This window comes from Jaculus jaculus, chromosome 5, assembly GCF_020740685.1.
Source record: "Jaculus jaculus isolate mJacJac1 chromosome 5, mJacJac1.mat.Y.cur, whole genome shotgun sequence".
In the NCBI taxonomy this organism is placed as follows: Eukaryota; Metazoa; Chordata; class Mammalia; order Rodentia; family Dipodidae; genus Jaculus; species Jaculus jaculus.
In genome coordinates, this window is record NC_059106.1 from 125,986,218 (window position 1) to 126,003,037 (window position 16,820).

Consider the following 16,820-nt stretch of genomic DNA (forward strand, 5'->3'; position numbering starts at 1 on the left):
GGCTTATGTGGGTACTGGGGAAATGAACCTGAGTCCATAGGCTTTGCAGACAAGCACCTTAACCACTAAGTCATCTCTCTAGCCTTAAAGAAAAGATTTTACATGTCTCTCTCTTAAGGCTCCAGGACTGACAGCATAAACCATGGAAGTATTCCAAGATGGTGCAAGGTGTGTGTGTGTACGTGATGTAAGTGTGTATACATGTTCATGTGTGTGCGTACAGGCAAGAGTGCCCAGCACACAGGTGGAGGTAAGAGGACAATTTTCGGATGTCCATCCTTGCCTTCCACCTTGTCTGAGAAAGGGTCTCTCGGTTGGTTTCTCCACTGGCCAGGTTAGCTGCTCTGCAAGTTCTTGATGGCTTCTCTCATCTCCTCCTTCTTGTCGTTCTGGGACTTCCTTCAGATGCCTGCTATGGTGTCTGGCTTTTTTTTTTTTGAAGGCTTTTTAAATTTTGTATTTTTGTTTTATTTCAAGGTAGGGTTGCACACTAGCTCAGGCTGACCTGGAACTCACTCTGTAGTTCTCGGCTGGTCTCAAACTCACGGTGATCTTCCTACCTCTTCCACTCGAGTGCTGGGATTAAAGACACGTGCCACCATACCTGGCACAGTGTCCAGCTTTTATGTGGGTGCCATGACCCACCCTGGGGTGTGCTGCAAATGCTTTAGCCACTGAGCCGTTTTCCTAGCCCAAAAGTGCAAAAATTTTGTCCTTTTCTTTTTGGGGGTGGTGACTCTACCCCTAACAACAAGGAACCAAAAAAAAGAAAAAACAAAAACCGCCAACAACAAAAAAGGCCATGTCTATGATCTTGATCAAGTCCACAAGATGATGGCTACGACCTGAAGCCCCAACATGCAGTGATGAAAAGCGGCAGGGAGAGGCCAACTGTCAAATGCCAAGCAGGGATTGATGGAGTCAAACCCACCCAGGTGCTTGTTGAGAGGCGTACTGGAGCAGGATTGGGTCAACTGATACCTGGTTCCAGAAGGTTCCCAGTACCCCAAAAGGCATGAGCATATGGTTTGATATATATTTTTTTCATTTTGTTTTTATTTATTGAGGGGGGGGGGAGAAAAAATGGGCATACCAGGGCCTCCAGCCACTGCAAACGAACTCCAAATAGATGCATCACCATGTGTATCTGGCTTATGTGGGTTCCACATAATCAAACCTGGGCCATTGGGCTTTACAGCTAAGCGCCTTAACTGCTAAGCCATCTCTCCAGCCTATGTGGTTTAAAAGTACAAGTGCACCTGGACTCATGACAGAGCTGTCTCATGTCTATCACAAGTTGAAGATTAAAAGTTGAGAATACACTGATAATTTGAAAATACACTGTGTACTACAACCCCTTCCAACATCACAGCTCTGCCACACAGTACCCTGAAATGTGGGTTCCTCTTCCTTATCCTGGTGCCTTTTCTTCTTGGCCATACTGCTGGCCTGTATTTCCCAGCTTCCCTTGCAGTCATGTGGGACTATGTGACAATAAATGGCCAATGCCTTGTGGTCACTGAGCCCACCATTCTGTCTGGCCCTCAGCAATCTCAGTGTGGCCCTGTTCTGCACTCTTTCCTGACTGGAGGTGAATGCTGTGTCCATGGGGGGCTCCAAGGTGCCAGTGGGCACACACCTTGTAGTCTTTTTCAGGCGGCTCCCTTAAGCAAAGCCCACAGTCGATGACCAGGGTGTCATCACAATGCTCTTTGGGATGGTGCGTAACTAAGAGCATAGGAGGGGAACGACCCACGAATACCATGGGGGACTCTTTTTCTGAAATCCCTGCTGAGAAGGGTGCCAGATGGAAGACTCACTAAACGGAAGAAGCCCCGTGGCCCTCATGGAGTGGAGTCCTCCGCACCCTAATGTGGATTGTAACTGCATGGGGAAACAGAGTTACTAAGCTCAGATTCAGGGGTGTGCAGTAGCCAGCCAGCCAGGATCAATGGCTGCCCTATCCTCAATTTAGTGACAGCGTTGCTTCTCCATCGCCAAGGGAAGGAGGACTACCTGCAGAGACACGGGGCAGGGGAACAGGCAAGCTGAAGAGAAGGCGGCTCCCCGAAGCCGAGACCCCAGCCTGCTTCCCACCCACGCAAGCATGGAGCCACCGTGAGGGAATGTATGGTCCTACTGGGCTCCAGAGAGGCTGAAACCTCAGCATGTGGCCTGGGCCTGGCATCTTGTGATCCTTTAGGTCCTCAGAGTGTGGAATCCGGACTTGAGTTTCATCCCCAGCTTTCAAGTCCCCTAGGCTGCGAGATACATTCCTGAGCAAGGGGGCTGGGTGATTTGTCTAAGAAGATGGCATTTGGGGTCAAAACGGAAGAATAATGAGGATTATGAAGCCTGCTGAAGGCTCCCAGGAGGACTGGGCACAAAGAAAGTTCAGGACTGGCTATGAGAGGGAGTCAGATAGCTCTTTTAGGCAATTAAAATGGTCCCTGAAAGTTCAAAGGCACTTGCTAGAAATCAATGGATGATCTGACTGTAGGCTCTCAAGCCATGTGAGTGTCTTCCCTTGTTTCTGTACTTCCCTCAATAAATACAATAATTTCAAATTGTTTCGTTATTTATGTATTTGAGAGAGAGAGAGGCGCATAGAAAGAGAGAATGGGCATACCAGGGCCCTCGGCCACTGCAAATGAACTCCAGATGCATGCAGCACCTTGTGCATCTGGTGTATGTGGGTCCTGGGGAAGTGAACTGGGGTCCTTAGGCTTTGCAGGCAACAGCCTTAACTGCTAAGCCATCTCTCTAGCCCAAACATATAATAATTGAACAATTATTCTTCTCAGTCCAATTTTATTCAACTATGATTAAAAGCAGACATGGGGGCTGGAGTGATAGCTTAGTGGTTAAGGCGCTTGCCTGCAAAGCCTAAGAATGCATGTTTGAATCTTGAGGCCCTATGTAGCTAGATGCAAAGTGATGTAAGTGTGCAACGTCGCACATGCGCACAAGGGGGAACATGCATGTGGAGTTTGTTCACAGTGGCTAAAAAGGCCCTGACACACCCATTCTCTCTCTCTTGCAAAATAAATATTTTTTTTAAATTAAAAGAAGTTGACATGGGAGCTGGGTGTGGTGGTGCATGCCTTTAATCCCAGTATTTGGGAGGCAGAGGTAGGAGGGTTGCTGTGAGTTCAAGGACACCCTGAGACTATATTGTGAATTCCAGGTCAGCCTGGGCTAAAGCGAGACCCTATCTCAATCCCCTCCCCGCCCTAAAAAAAAGTAGACAGAGTCCTGGGTTTAGGGTGGCAAGACTTTCCTGAACCCCTAGCACTCCATCACAGCTTGGCTTGGCTGCAGAAGTAGCATTTCGTCTTAGCATAAAGAACAAAGGCTCTGGTGGGGAGGGTGCTTCACATGACAGGTTGTAGATACAGTGTGCTGAGGCCACAGTAGGGTTCCATCTCATGGGCTCCTTGTCCTTCACTGCCAAAGTCTTGGGTATCAATGAGCCCCCGAGTTGCTCCCAAGGTGGTATCCACCGCCACCTACTGGCCAGTAAACTGGCTATTAAGGCCACGCCACAAGATGACCTCCCCACTGTAACTTGCATGAAATGGCTAAATGGCGCCCATGTATGCTAGAATCTGTGAACAGCCTCACACCTCCCAGCAGCACTCACCAAGAGGGTCTATGCATGCTTAACAAAGGCCCAAACAAAATGTTTACTACAGAGAACCTCTCCTAGGGGAACAGCTAGAACTCCAAGGCCCCCCTGTTATTCATTAAGCAAATGAGCCAGTTTTATTGATGCTCTGCCTGGGAAGACACCTGATAAAAAGCAAGCCTTCCTGCGGGGACAGAAAGCCAGTTCATACTCCCCAGCAGAAGCATTCACCAGGCCGGCTTCATGGAGCAGGGTCCTCTTTCATCTAAGAGAGGCTAGGGGGTGAGGCACGGCCACCTCCTACTGGCTTAAAATGCTTCACATTCCAGCATGGCTTGGATCAGACAGGGAGCAGGCTTCTGAGAGCATCAAGGACTGGGTGTGACTTGAAGGTAATGGGAAGTGGGGGAGAGAGCTAATGCAGCTCTTACACTCTCTTCCTGGGTCTCGATTTCTCTCACTGTTCTTAATGTGCTAAATTGTAAAGAAAATCAAAAGTAAACACCTTGCTGGGAAGCCCTATGAAAATATTTAACTCTAAGTCGGTACAGCCAGCAAATAAAAGCCTCGCTGTTGGCTGCTTGGTGAAGCCCATGAGACCCAAGGTGGGGGGAGGACCCAGCACTCCAAAGTCCCATTAACCACAGCTCACAGGTGGGAGACCCCGGAGGCACTTCATTCCATCATTCAAAAGAGCTCCCATCAGTCAGATCTGCAAAGCTCACAGGCACTGGACTCAGGCACTTGAAGGGAAGATGACAGGGTTCCAGAAGAAGCTGCTGTGAACTTGAACTTCAAGGGCTGAGGAGCTAAGCTCATGGAGAGAGCCTGTTCCCTGTTGGATGGGGCAGAAGGAACAGATAGAAAACAGCCAGGCATTTGCTCTTCCTCCTGGATGGCCCATGAATTTGCTTCCTCCTGGGGCACAGATCCTGCCCTGGGGCTTATTACTTTGTTTTCCAAAACTGCTCCCGACAGGCAGGCAAGAGTCAGAGCCTTTAAGTGCAATTCTCTGTGGAGGGGACTTGGCCTCCAAGAGATGGATGGAGCAGGAGGGAGACACACCTGGGGTCACACAGGCTGCAGTGAGAATGGACGGACACTAGAGGGCGCAGGAGAGCAGACTCCCCAGGCCCTCCCACTGTTTCTCTCTGCCAACCCCACAGTGCCTCAGTTTCTCCATCTCCAAGCTAGGATTGCTTTATCTAATACAGAAGTCATCATGGACGAGAGAGATGGCTTCGTGGTTAAGACCTGAGCCTGCGAAGCTTAAGGACCCAGGTTCAACTCTCCAGAACCCAGATGCACAAGGTAGAGCATGTGTCTGGAGTTCATCTGCAGTGGTTAGAGGCCCTGGTGCATCCATTCCCTCTCTCCTTTCCTTCTTCCTTCCCTTCCCCCCTCTCTCTCAAAAACAAATATTATTTAGAAGTCAACAGCTGCATGTGGCTGTTAAGCACTTCAAGAGTGGCCACTTTAAACTCATTTATGCCCTTAGTATAAAATATACACTGGATTTTGGGCTCTTTGGGATGCACTGAGTTAAATCAAACTTGCTGTTGGTGTTAATCTGACCAGTTTCTTTTTCCTCTTTCTATATGGCTGTAGGTAAAAGCTTACATTATAAATGACTGTAGTTTCCATTGGGCAAAACTGGGCAGTTTTAAATGGATAGTTTCAGGGACTTTGGACCTAAGGGCACCAAACAGGGTTCCAAGTTCATCGGCATCCTGCCCTGGTAGCCTGTGCTTGTCTCACTCCTTGAGTGAAGAGAGACGTGTTTTCGCTTCACAATTCCCCCTGAGTCCTACAGGAGTTGAGTTCCAGCTGTGGGGGCAGCTTGGACCTCTGCGAGGGGCCAGCTGCAAGGGATGTGGGACCTGGCTCAAGCCAAAAAGAGCGGGAGGAGGGTGTGCAGAAAGAGGGGTGCTCCTCCCAGCCCCCAGTGAGATCTAGGGAAAGAGAGGCCAAACAGTTGAAGGGCAGGGTGCCCGGATGCAAACTCAGCACACTGACCGAGGCTGTGTCTGCAGGTCCCGTGTCACAAGTAGACGGACTCCAGCCCAGGGCTTGTCATTGCAAAACCTTCCTCAATCCTGCACAGCAGGATTACCAGCGGCTCGCACCAGCAGCTTTCCAAGCCTCAAAGAATACAGAGAGAAGCAGCAAGGCAAGGTGGAGAAAGCCCTGCTTCGCCCTGCCTCTACCCACCTTCCCCAGCACGCTCCTGGCTGGAATAGAACAGGAACAGGTGGAGAAGACGAAAGGAAATCCCCAGAGAACATTCCTTCCCCTGCACAAACCGTCACTGCAACAGGAAGAGGGACATGTGGGTGGCCTGTCCTCTCCTTGCATACCTTGTGCTTCTGTAAACATGGGTTCAGCCATATCATGCCCATTCCAGTCACCCAGTGAACTGCTCATGTACCAAAACCCAAATCAAACAGGGTCTTTCTGTGGAGCCTAGGCTGGTCTCGTATTCAGGATCCTCCTCCTGCTTCAGCAGGTGCACATCACTCCCAGCACCCTTCCCTTCCTTCCATGAACCTGTGGGCACACACGTGTCCAGGCATGCGCACACACAGAGACCAGAGGCTGATGTCCAGTGTCTTCCTCACCGCCCCGCCACGTTATTTCCTTAGGTAAGGTCTCTCACTTGAACCCAGGGCTCACTGGCTTGGCTACTAGCCAGCTTGCCCAGGGAACCACCTGTCTTTGCCTCCAGCACCCTGGTATTATAGGCGGACTGCCACGCCTGCCTAGCGTTTATGCGGGTGCTGGGAATCTGAACCCCAATACCCACTGAGCCCATGTGTCAGTCTCTCCTCTCCCTGTACACATACACACTTGCTCTTTTATAGGACATCAAAGAGGCCACAGCAAGCTGGGGACGGGCTGAGGTGGCCTCTCCACATAAGGGACCCCTGTGGAGTCAGTCCTGGCGGGACAGAGCTGGCAGACCCTGTGCCTTGTTCACTCGGGCATGGGACTTGGCACGTCAGGTAGCAGTTCATCTCAGTGGGGCTCTGGCACCGCAGGCCAGGACATCAACAAGGGTCTTTCTCCGGAGGACACGGTAATGGGACTGCCACTTCAGGACTGTGTCCTCAGACTGTTCAGGAGGTCAGCACTGCAGAACAGGCCACAGTGGGACACCTAGGCGGGGAGGCCCCTGCGGTGGGGACACTCTGGCCCCTGGCCTTCCCTTCTGGCACAGTGTTCTTGGCTGGGCTCAACTTCTCTGGCTGTTTCCCTGGCTTTAAAGTGAGAGTTGGGGGGAGGAGGGGGTCCCACCTGCTGAGTTTACAGTGTCAAGGGACCTTGATGATCAGGAAACACCATATTAATGTGGTGGCATTACCCCAGCTTTTAGTACAAAAGAACGCTGGTGGCACTTGATGGGCTCAGTCACAGTGACCACAGCCTTGGCCCAGGCCCAGCGGAGCCTCTCGAGCTTTCTGGCAGGTTCATCTTGCACAGCATATCCAGCACTGAGATCTTAAAAGTCCAGGCCTACGCTGGAGACATGGCTCAATGGTGAAGGTGCTTGCCTGCAAATCCTAACAACCTGGGTTCAATTTCCCCAGTACCCACATAAAGCCACATATACAAAGTGGCACATGGAGTTCGTCACACAGCAGCTGGAGGCCCTGGCATGATCATTCGATCTGTCTCTCTCTGCTTGCAAATAAATAAATAATTTTTTTTAAAAAAAAATGGTAAGTTTTAGGGGCTGGAGGGATGGCTTAGTAGTTAAGGCATTTGCCTGCAAAGCCAAAGGACGCAGGTTTGATTCCCCAGAGCCCCCGTAAGCCAGATACACAAGGGGGTGCATGTGCCTGGAGTTCGTTTGCAGTGGCTTGAGGCCCTGGTTTTTCCATTCTCTCTGTCTGTCTCTCTCTGACTCTCATAAATAATAAATAAATTAAAATGGTAAGTTAAAAAAAAAAAAAAACACCAGGCTTCATGGCTTAGATGGGCAGAGAATCTGAGGTTACAGTGGCCCAGACACATTCCCTGGGGTGGAAACAGTGACATTCTAACTCCTGTACTTTGATGTGTATACATGCACACCCCCAACCTCTGTGGCACAGGCATACCACAAACACACTGTGTACCTCCATCCCATTCACTCACACCTCCCAGGCACCTCCACCCTCCACATCACATACCTTGCACCCCACACACCACATCATATCAGAGACTCATACCATACCCAGGATCACAAAGCACACACACCCTCCGGGCCACACATACACCACACCAAATGTACAACACACTTCATACCACAGACGTATACTATACCGCACACACACTACACACTAACCTAGGTGTCCTTGTCCCTGTCAACCTCAGAATGGTGTGGGAGGACAGGAGATGGGGAAGGCATTCACTCACAGCACTTACTTTCCTCCTGTGTACCAAAGACACGTGGACATCAGCGTTTGAATAGCATGTCACCTGATCCTAGCTCCAAAACATGTCCTGGAGACTGTCCCCAACAGATGCTTTGAAAGTGCCTGGAAAGTTTGTTCCCTTTCCCCGGTGTGGCAGACTCACTGCTTAGTTCTTTTCCCAGTTGATGACACAAAGCTACGTTTCTGCCAAGCCCCTGCTTGAAGGATTATTAAATACCCAACTCATGGCTCCCAAATGATTGTCTGCAGTCTCTGAACTCATGTGCCCCAGACTAATGAGGCCCAGCCATGTTCTAATGCCATGCCTTGGAGAGTTGACTAGGAGAGAGGATGTCACCGGAAGTGTTAGACTGATACAGTGTCTTCAAATCATGGGCCTTCTTGCCTGGGATGGCCACTGACTGATGATGCATGGTCTTTCGTCCTGGGCCCAAGGGCCACCCTGTGATGAAGCCAGAAGGGGAGGGCTGTGGGCACTTCTGGATATGTACTAATAACTCCCCACCCCACCCCAAAAGCTAGTGCTTTTTTTGTTGTTGTTTTGTTTTTAAAGCTTGGAAGAAAATCTCCAGAGAATTGCCTCATGTGCTATTTGACTCATGTCTAATGTCTCTGGGAAGAAATAAAAACAGTAAGTCACTCTCATTAAATTGAAATCATCCCTTCAGAAAATGAGGACTGAGAATGGATGTGCCAGCTGCCCCTCGGTGGCCCCAGCAGCCAGCCTTGAGTTCATTAGAGAATGTTTTGACAATGAGGAGCGCAGGCAGCTCAGGAAAGCCACCCTTTGTCAGTTTTCTTTTGCATGTATACACGTGTCAGAGGAAACAGTATTTATCTTATTTTTACAGGTGTCTGTGGTGTGCATGGGTATGTGCATATGTTCATGTGTGTGTGGGTACACGTGTGCACATGGGTGTGGAGGCTAGAGATTGACATTAGGTGACCTCACTGATAGCTCTCCACTTTATTTACTGAGTGTGGTAGTTTGAATTTATGTCCCCCAATGGACTAGGGAGTTTTATTAGGGCTTGTGACTTGGATTGCCGGCAGCCTGGCCGGAAGAGGTATCACTGGGTGTGGATCCTGAGGTCCGGCCCAAAGGTGTGTTAGGGGGCGGATCTCATTTCCAGCCCAAAGGTCTGCAGAGCACTTGAGCTCTGCCTGGGCCCCTGCTATTTTGCGCTGTGCTTTGCAGGGTTGGCTGTGTAGTTCTCTCGCTGCTTGGATCTGTGAAAGGGAACGGGCTTCTTCTGCCATCAGCGGATCTTCCCCTGGATCTGTAAGCTTTCAATAAATCCCTCCCTCCCGTGAACTCTGTCTGTCTGGAAGTTCACCCAGCCACGTGAAGCTGACTGCAACGGCAAGGTGGGGCTCTCTCTCGAACACAGAGCTCACCCATTCAGCTAGTCTCGCTAGCCAGCTAGGCCCTGAGATGCCCTGGCTCTCCCTTCTCAGCACTGGGATTCCAGGCAGGCTACCAAGCCTGTCAGGCATGTGGGATGTTAGGGGTTCCAAACACATCCTCATGCTTGTACAGCAAGGGTTATAGTGACCGAGCCCTCTCCCCACCCACTAGATTATTTTAAAAGCAAATTGTCATTTTAGTTTTAGAAATCAGTCCTATGCATTTTAGTCTTTTTTGCATGTGTGTGGTGTACATGCATTTATGCATGTGTGTGCATGCACATGTAGGTCAGAAAGGCTGACATCAAGTGCATTCCAGTCACCCATCACACTATTATTATTATTATTATTATTATTATTATTATTATTATTATTTTGGCTTTTCAAGGTAGGCTCTCACTCTAGACCAGGCTGACCTGGAATTCACTACATAGTCTCAGGGTAGCCTTGAACTCATGGCGATCCTCCTACCTCTGCCTCCAAGTGTTGGGATTAAAGGCATGTGCCACCATGCCTGGCTCATCACCGTATTTTTGTTGAGACAGGATCTCTCACTGACTCTGGAACTCACTAATTCAGCTAGACTAACCAGTGAGCCCTAGGGGTTCTTTCTCCATCTCTTCAGTGCTGGATAGAGGTGCCTGCCACTTTGTCTAGCTTTTGAGGGGGGTGCGTCTGAGTTTGTGCATATGTGTATGCCTGGGTGTGTGTGCATGTACAAGTAGAGGCCAAAGGTCAACCTGAGGGGTTCTTTCTCAGTTACTTTCACCTTATTTTAAAAACTATTTTATTTTTATTTATTTGAAAGAGAGAGAGAAAGAAAGAGAGGGAGTGAGAAAGACAGAATGAGCATGCCAGGGCCTCCAGCTGCTGCAAATGAACTTCAGACACATGCACCACCTTGTGCATCTGGCTTATGTGGGTCCTTGGGAATTGAACCTGGGTCCTTTGGCTTTGTAAGCAAGCGTCTTAACTACTAAGCCATCTCCTCAGCCCACTTTCACCTTATTCATTAAGACAGGGTCTCTCTCTGAACTTAGGCTCTCTGACTCGGGCTAGATTAACTAGTCAGCGAGTCTAAGGGTCCCTTTATATGGGCTCTGGGGACCCAAATTCAGGTAACTCGTGCTTGCATAACACACACTTCACCCACTGAATCATCTCCATTTCCCTCCTTTACTTGTATTTTTTGAGTTTTCAAGGTAGGGTCTCGCTCCAGCCCTGGCGGACCTGGAATTCACGATGTAGTCTCAGGCTGACCTCAAACTCACAGCCATCCTCTTACCTCTGCCTTCTGGAATTAAAGGCGTGCACCACCACGCCCGGCTCTTCCCTTCCCACTTTTAATTCTTGAAATCACAGATTCTGTGGAGAGCCTGGGGGACCACGCACACATCTAAATGCTAAAGTGATAGTCAATTAGGTCACTGAACACCTGCTATACCACAACCCAGAGTGAAGGTGGGTGTGGCTGTTTGATTCAGGTGTCCCCTAGAAACATAGGTATTCTGAATGCTAATGTTGCAGTCCGGTTCGCATTGCTGGTAGAAATCACCCAACCAAGAGCAGCTTCTGGGAAAAAGTTTTATTTGGCTTACAAGCTTGAGGGGAAGCTTCACGATGGCAGGGGAAAACGACGGCATGAGCAGAGGATGGACATCACCCCCTGGCCAACATAAGGTGGGACACAGCAACAGGAGAGTGTGCCAAACACTGGCATGGGGAAACTGGCTATAAAGTCCATAAGCCCACCCCCAACGATACACTCCCTCCAGGAGGCAGTAATTCCTAAATATCCATCAGCTGTGGAGCTAGCATTTCCAACACCCAAGTTTATGGGGGACACCTGAATCAAACCACCACAGCTAATCTCCCCAGCTGATGGCAATTGGAAATTAAAGCCTTCTGGAGGCGGTGTATTGTTGGGGGCGGGCTTATAGGTATTATAGCCAGTTTCTCCATGCCAGTGTTTGGCACACTCTCCTGTTCCTGTGGTCTACCTGATCTTGGCCAGGAAAAGATGTCCACCCTCTGCTCATGCCATCATCTTCCCTGCCATCATGGAGCTTCCCCTCCAGTCTGTAAGCCAAAAGAAACCCTTTTTTCGCACAGGCGGCTCTTGGTCGGGTGATTTCTGCCAGCAGTGTGGACCTGATGGCAGTGTAACATGCCCTCAGTGCTCATGGCCTGCTGGGCCTTTCCTTCCCCTGCATGGACCAGGCTCTATGCTCTGCCAGGCACTGTGCCCAGGTATGGGGTCAGGAAAGAGGACAAGTGAAGAGAGGCAGCAATTTCAACAAGAACAGACAGGCTCATACCTCAAGTTCCAGGCAAGGCCCCAAGAGTGGGGCTCTATTTCCCCAGGGCACAGCTGGGCTGGGACTGATCCACAACCAATTAACATGCAACCCAAACACAGGAAGTACACAATAATTGTTTCAGGGAGGAAGGAAGGAAGTCGGGGAGGGAAGAAGCTGGCTGCTTGGGCGCTCCTTCAGTCCACCTCCAGTTTGGGCAGACCCAGCCATTCACCATGGCTCCATGGCCTGCAAGCGCTATTCAGCAGGCCCTCAGAGGGTCCACCTTCCTTGCCCACCCGTGCCACTCCAGCCTTTCTGAGCCACGGCCTGCCACCAGGAGAGGCCCTAGCAGTTACCAACAGGCAAGCGTTTGTTAAGCATCTCCTGTGCCCTGAAACTTGGCAGATGGGATCAGTCACCTCCAAGACCACTCAGGGGTCAGCTGGAGAGCAATGTGAAACCTGGGCTGTTCCAGGAACTCCGGGCCACATGCACAGGGCATGCTACATACCTTGGGCAGGGAAAGGAAGAAGGATCACTGTGGACCCTGCTTATAAAGGCCAGAACATGGAAGGGAAGGTGCAGGAACAGGCTCAGCTCTGGCTAGCTTGGAGGCCCCAGGCCAGGCACCCCACAGGTCTGGGCCAGTTTCCTTGTGGGACCCCCCCCCCTGCTCTGCTCTACCTCAGCCCTGAACCCAGCTGACTGGAAGCAAGTGGTCCTTCCCTTGTACCTCCCAACTGGGCACAGCAGGGGCTCCCCGCAGAATGGTAGCAACAGTGGCTCCTGTCCCTCCAGAGTCCGAAGTGGACGAGAAGGCCGAGTTACATTATGCTTGCCCACCAGGGGTAGTGTCTGTGTGTGTACAGGCGTGTATGCATGCACGTTCAAGTTTGCATACACACATATGCGCACGTGTGCGTCTTCCCACAGTGTTTGTCAGACGGCCTCGAAGGGTCATGCCATAGCAATCTATACCGCCAAGTCATCCTGCATTGCCTAATAATATGCCTCCACTTTCAACACAGCAAGGACTTCCCTGCCCTGATGCCTGTCCCGTGACCGTGTGAGTTCCTGAGGAGGCCATGTCCAGAAAGCCAGGGAGGTCTGCTGTCTGAGATGCATCTAGGATCTGCACAGTGGTCATCCCAGGGCGAGAATCTTCACGGAGCAAGGTCGGCCGCACTGTACTCTTATGCAGAGCCCCTAATCTCCAGCCCATTAGCCTAACATCTTCCACAGCTGTCAGCTAAACAAGTTGCTAAGGGCAACAGGGACCTTTTATTTAAATATTTGGTTAGTTACAGAATGAGGGGCAGGGGAAGACTGCGCATGTCAAGGCTACTTGCCAATGCACATGAACTTCAGATGCATGTGTCACTTTGTACATCTGGCTTTATGTGGGTACTAGGGGACTGAACCTGGGTGAGCAGGTTTTGCAAGCAACTTCCTTTAACAGTGGAACCATCTCCCTGGCTTCAACAGTGACCTTTGAAACCTGTGATCACGACTTGCTATCTTTAAGACTCAGAGGATCCGTGGCGTGGTGGAGGGAACCCTGTGCGCTGCACTGAGATACTAGCTACCACTGTTGTCCTCACTGAGCCAGTGTGACTCACTCACCTACCTGTGTGGCGCACCTTCCCCTCTTCTCCATCTACACGGATCTCCTGGCTGCAAGGGGCTGCTCCTCGGATATAATCCTGTTTCTGAGCTGCCTTCCGTTGAGGTTATACCTGAGTACTTTACCCAAAATGGAAGCTCCATCCGGGCGTGGGGGCGCACACCTTTAATCCCAGCCCTCGGGAGGCAGAGGTAGGAGGATCGCTGTGAGTTTGAGGCCACCCTGAGACTGCATAGTGAATTCCAGGTCAGCCTGGGCTAGAGTAAAACCCTACCTTAAAAAACCAAAAAAATAAATAAATAAATAAATAAATAAATAAGTAAATAAATAAATAAAAGAAGCTTCAACACACACACATGCTTTATCTCTCTTTCAAACCTCATTTTCCCCTACATCATGTTGAGTTCAGTGTCTCCTCTCTACTAAAATGCGAGACTACTGGAACCACACTTTATTCTGTTTTCCTTGGCACTGGAAGCCCAGAGCCTGCAAGCTTGCTGGGAACAAAGTATTCTCAATAAATGCACGAAGATGGGCTGGAGAGATGGCCTAGTGGTTAAGCGCTTGCCTGTGAAGCCTAAGGACCCCGGTTCGAGACTCGATTCCCCAGGACCCACGTTAGCCAGATGCATAAGGGGGTACATGCATCTGGAGTTCGTTTGCAGTGGCTGGAGGCCCTGGCAAGCCCATTCTCTCTCTCTCTGTCTCTGTGCCTCTTTCTCTCTCTGTTGCTCTCAAATAGAAGAATAAAAATAAACAAAAAAAAAAAAATTTAAAAAAAATGCACAAAGAGGGCTGGAGAGATAGCTTAGCAGTTAAGGCGCTTGCCTGCAAAGCCAAAGGATCCAGGTTCAATTCCCCAGGACCCACGTAAGCCAGATGCATAAGGTGATACATACGTCTGGAGTTCTTTTGCAGCAGCTATCTCTCTCAAATACAGGAAGAGTGAGTGCACGCTACGTGCCTGGGGGCAGTTTGCTGATGGGGTTGCTGGGCCCCTTTATCATGCAGGTGCATCATCTGATCCCTGACACCAGGGCCAAGGACAGCACATCAGAAAGCATCATCTGATGGCCAGGGAGATGGCTCAGTGGTTAAAGGCCCTGTGTGCAAAGGCTGCTGGGCCAGGTTTGATTCCCCAGTACCCACATAAAGTTGGACACAAAGTGATACATGGTTCTGGAGTTCATTTGTAGTGCAAGAGGCTCTGAGGGTGTGTGAGTGTGCGCGCACACACACACACACACACACACACACATACACACATACACACACACGCAAACGAATCAATAAAAAGAAGCTGAAGGCAAGAAGAGGGAAGGGAATGTGCGGGTGTTTTGGCTTACTTTCTCTTTTAAATAAAACAAATGAATGAATGAGTACAAAAGACAGAACCAAGCTGGGCATGGTGGTGCACAATTTTAATGCCAGCATTCAGGAGGTTGAAAGGTAGGAGGATCATGGTGAGTTAGGGGCCAGCCTGGGGCTACAGAGAGTTCCAGGATAGCCTGGGCTACAGTGAGAACCTGCCTCAAAAACAACAAACAACAAAGCACCATATACCTGAGGGTCTCCTTGATTGGGGTGGGGGGGCTTCCTGAGTGTACACTCAAGTCCCCCGTGAGTCTCAGGTGGGGTGACCCCACAGCCACTTCCTCCACTTCAGCTTCAACTTCCTGACAGCAGCTCCCAGCTCAGCCTAGACCCTGTGCTGATCTAAGAGCCTTGGCCAAAAGGCTTATGCTGGGTGGCACCCGGAGACTGTTTCTCTGCCTTGCAGCCCCAGCAGTGCCCGCCACATGCCCTTATGTCTATTTTATGTGGGGGGGGGGGAGGGGGAGACCCAAAGACCCTCCTGCCAACCTGACCCGATGACAACCTCAACAGGATGTGCAGAGCATGCGGGAGGGAAGGACAAGGCGTCAGGAGATAGGCCCTCCCTTCAGAAGACAGAAGCAGGAAACGCCACTCCACCCACAGGAAGGCCTCCTGGGGCCCGCAGGCAGGAGCAGCCTGTGCTCTGGAAATCTCATGCTGCAGCTGCAGCTGCAAGGCTGCCCAGGGGGAATGCAGCCATGCCCAGGGCTGCTGGGACAGCGTATCTGCCAGAGTCATACATGGGAGCCCCACCTAATATCGGACCCCCCACGGTGTGAACCTCTGTGGAGGTACCAGCAGTTGGGCTTAGCAAGAAACCCACAGCCTCTGAAATGAAGATGGTGACATTGCGGTGGCTGAGCCAGACCAGTTGTTTCCTTTTGGGTGGGAGGATGGAAATGACAAGGCACACTGACTGGGTGCTGGATCCTCTTTCGGGGTGCGGCAGGCAGAGGCCTGGGAGAAGGGGAAGTTCAGCACACGGGCTGCGGGGAGAATGGATGACAAAAGAACCTTGACCGAGATGGCTCCTGGTCCCCTCTGGATGCTCTTTATGCTGAGTCCTTACCTCTGCTTCCTAGACAAGTCCCCGAGCAGAAGCACCAAGGTCCTAGGATGTACCCGGAAAGATGAAGAACTAAGCTGACTCAGGGACCGACGTGGGCTCTTTTCATCTCTGAGCCCTGGTTTTCTGACCTGTCTCCCCACACAGTCTTCCCTGTCTTTTCTTTTTAATAAATATTTTATTTATTTATTATTTATTTAAGAGAAAAAGAGTTGGCAGACAGACAGAATGGGCACACCAGGGCCCCTAGCCACTGCAAACGAAGTCCAGATGCACGTGCCACCTTGTGCATCTGGCTCACATGGGTACCGGGGGAAATCAAACCTGGATCCTTAGTCTTCGCAGGCAAGCACCTTAACAACTAAGCCATCTCTCCAGCCCCTTCCCTGTTATTTTTTCTGACCTAGGTCAAGTTCCCATACAGTACTCACTCACAGAAGCCACTCCTTCCACCCTGAACTTTACCCAGTCCCAGGCCTGTGGGCCTTAGGGGTGGCTTACCTGGGGCCAAGCAGAGACCAAGACAGAGCAGGAGTCAGAACCACTGGGGGCTGATGCACAAACTTGACCAGGCTGTTAGACCATGCCCCTGGAAGAGAAGTCCACAGGTCACACTGCATGCAGGCACCTGGCCTGAACCCATACCTTTCCCTCCAGTTGCTTCCAAGTACCAGGCACAGTTGGGGGCTATAGCTTCTGTGAGCCACACAAGCAGAAGCCCGCTGAGACTTAAAGTTCTCATCTATCACGAAGCTGGTGTGAACACTAGGTGTGACTAGGGCTCTGTAATCCATAAACCCAGCTTCAAAAATCAGTGGCATCGGGACCCAGCTGGGAGGCTCTGGGTCATCACAGATGCAGCCTGTGCACCCTCTGGTATGAGGAAGAAACAGGAAGCTTGGCGTGTCAGTGAACGCCTTTAATCCCAGCACTCGGGAGGCAGAGGTAGGAGGATTGCCATGAGTTTGAGGCCACCCTGAGACTCCATAGAAAAGTTCAG

At 50.6% G+C, this 16,820-nt stretch overlaps 1 protein-coding gene across 2 annotated transcripts in view; it reads right to left on the minus strand.

Moving 5' to 3' along the window:
- The window catches only part of Hpcal1 (hippocalcin like 1), a 123,839-nt gene that overhangs the window by 15,690 nt on the left and 91,329 nt on the right, over positions 1-16,820 (minus strand). The window contains exon 2 of one of the 2 annotated variants that reach the window (XM_045150820.1): positions 16,322-16,409. The exons of the other annotated variant lie outside the window; for it this stretch is intronic. The gene's annotated coding sequence lies outside the window, so the exon portion shown is untranslated. The remainder of the gene's footprint in view (positions 1-16,321; positions 16,410-16,820) is intronic. 2 annotated transcript variants of the gene reach the window in all.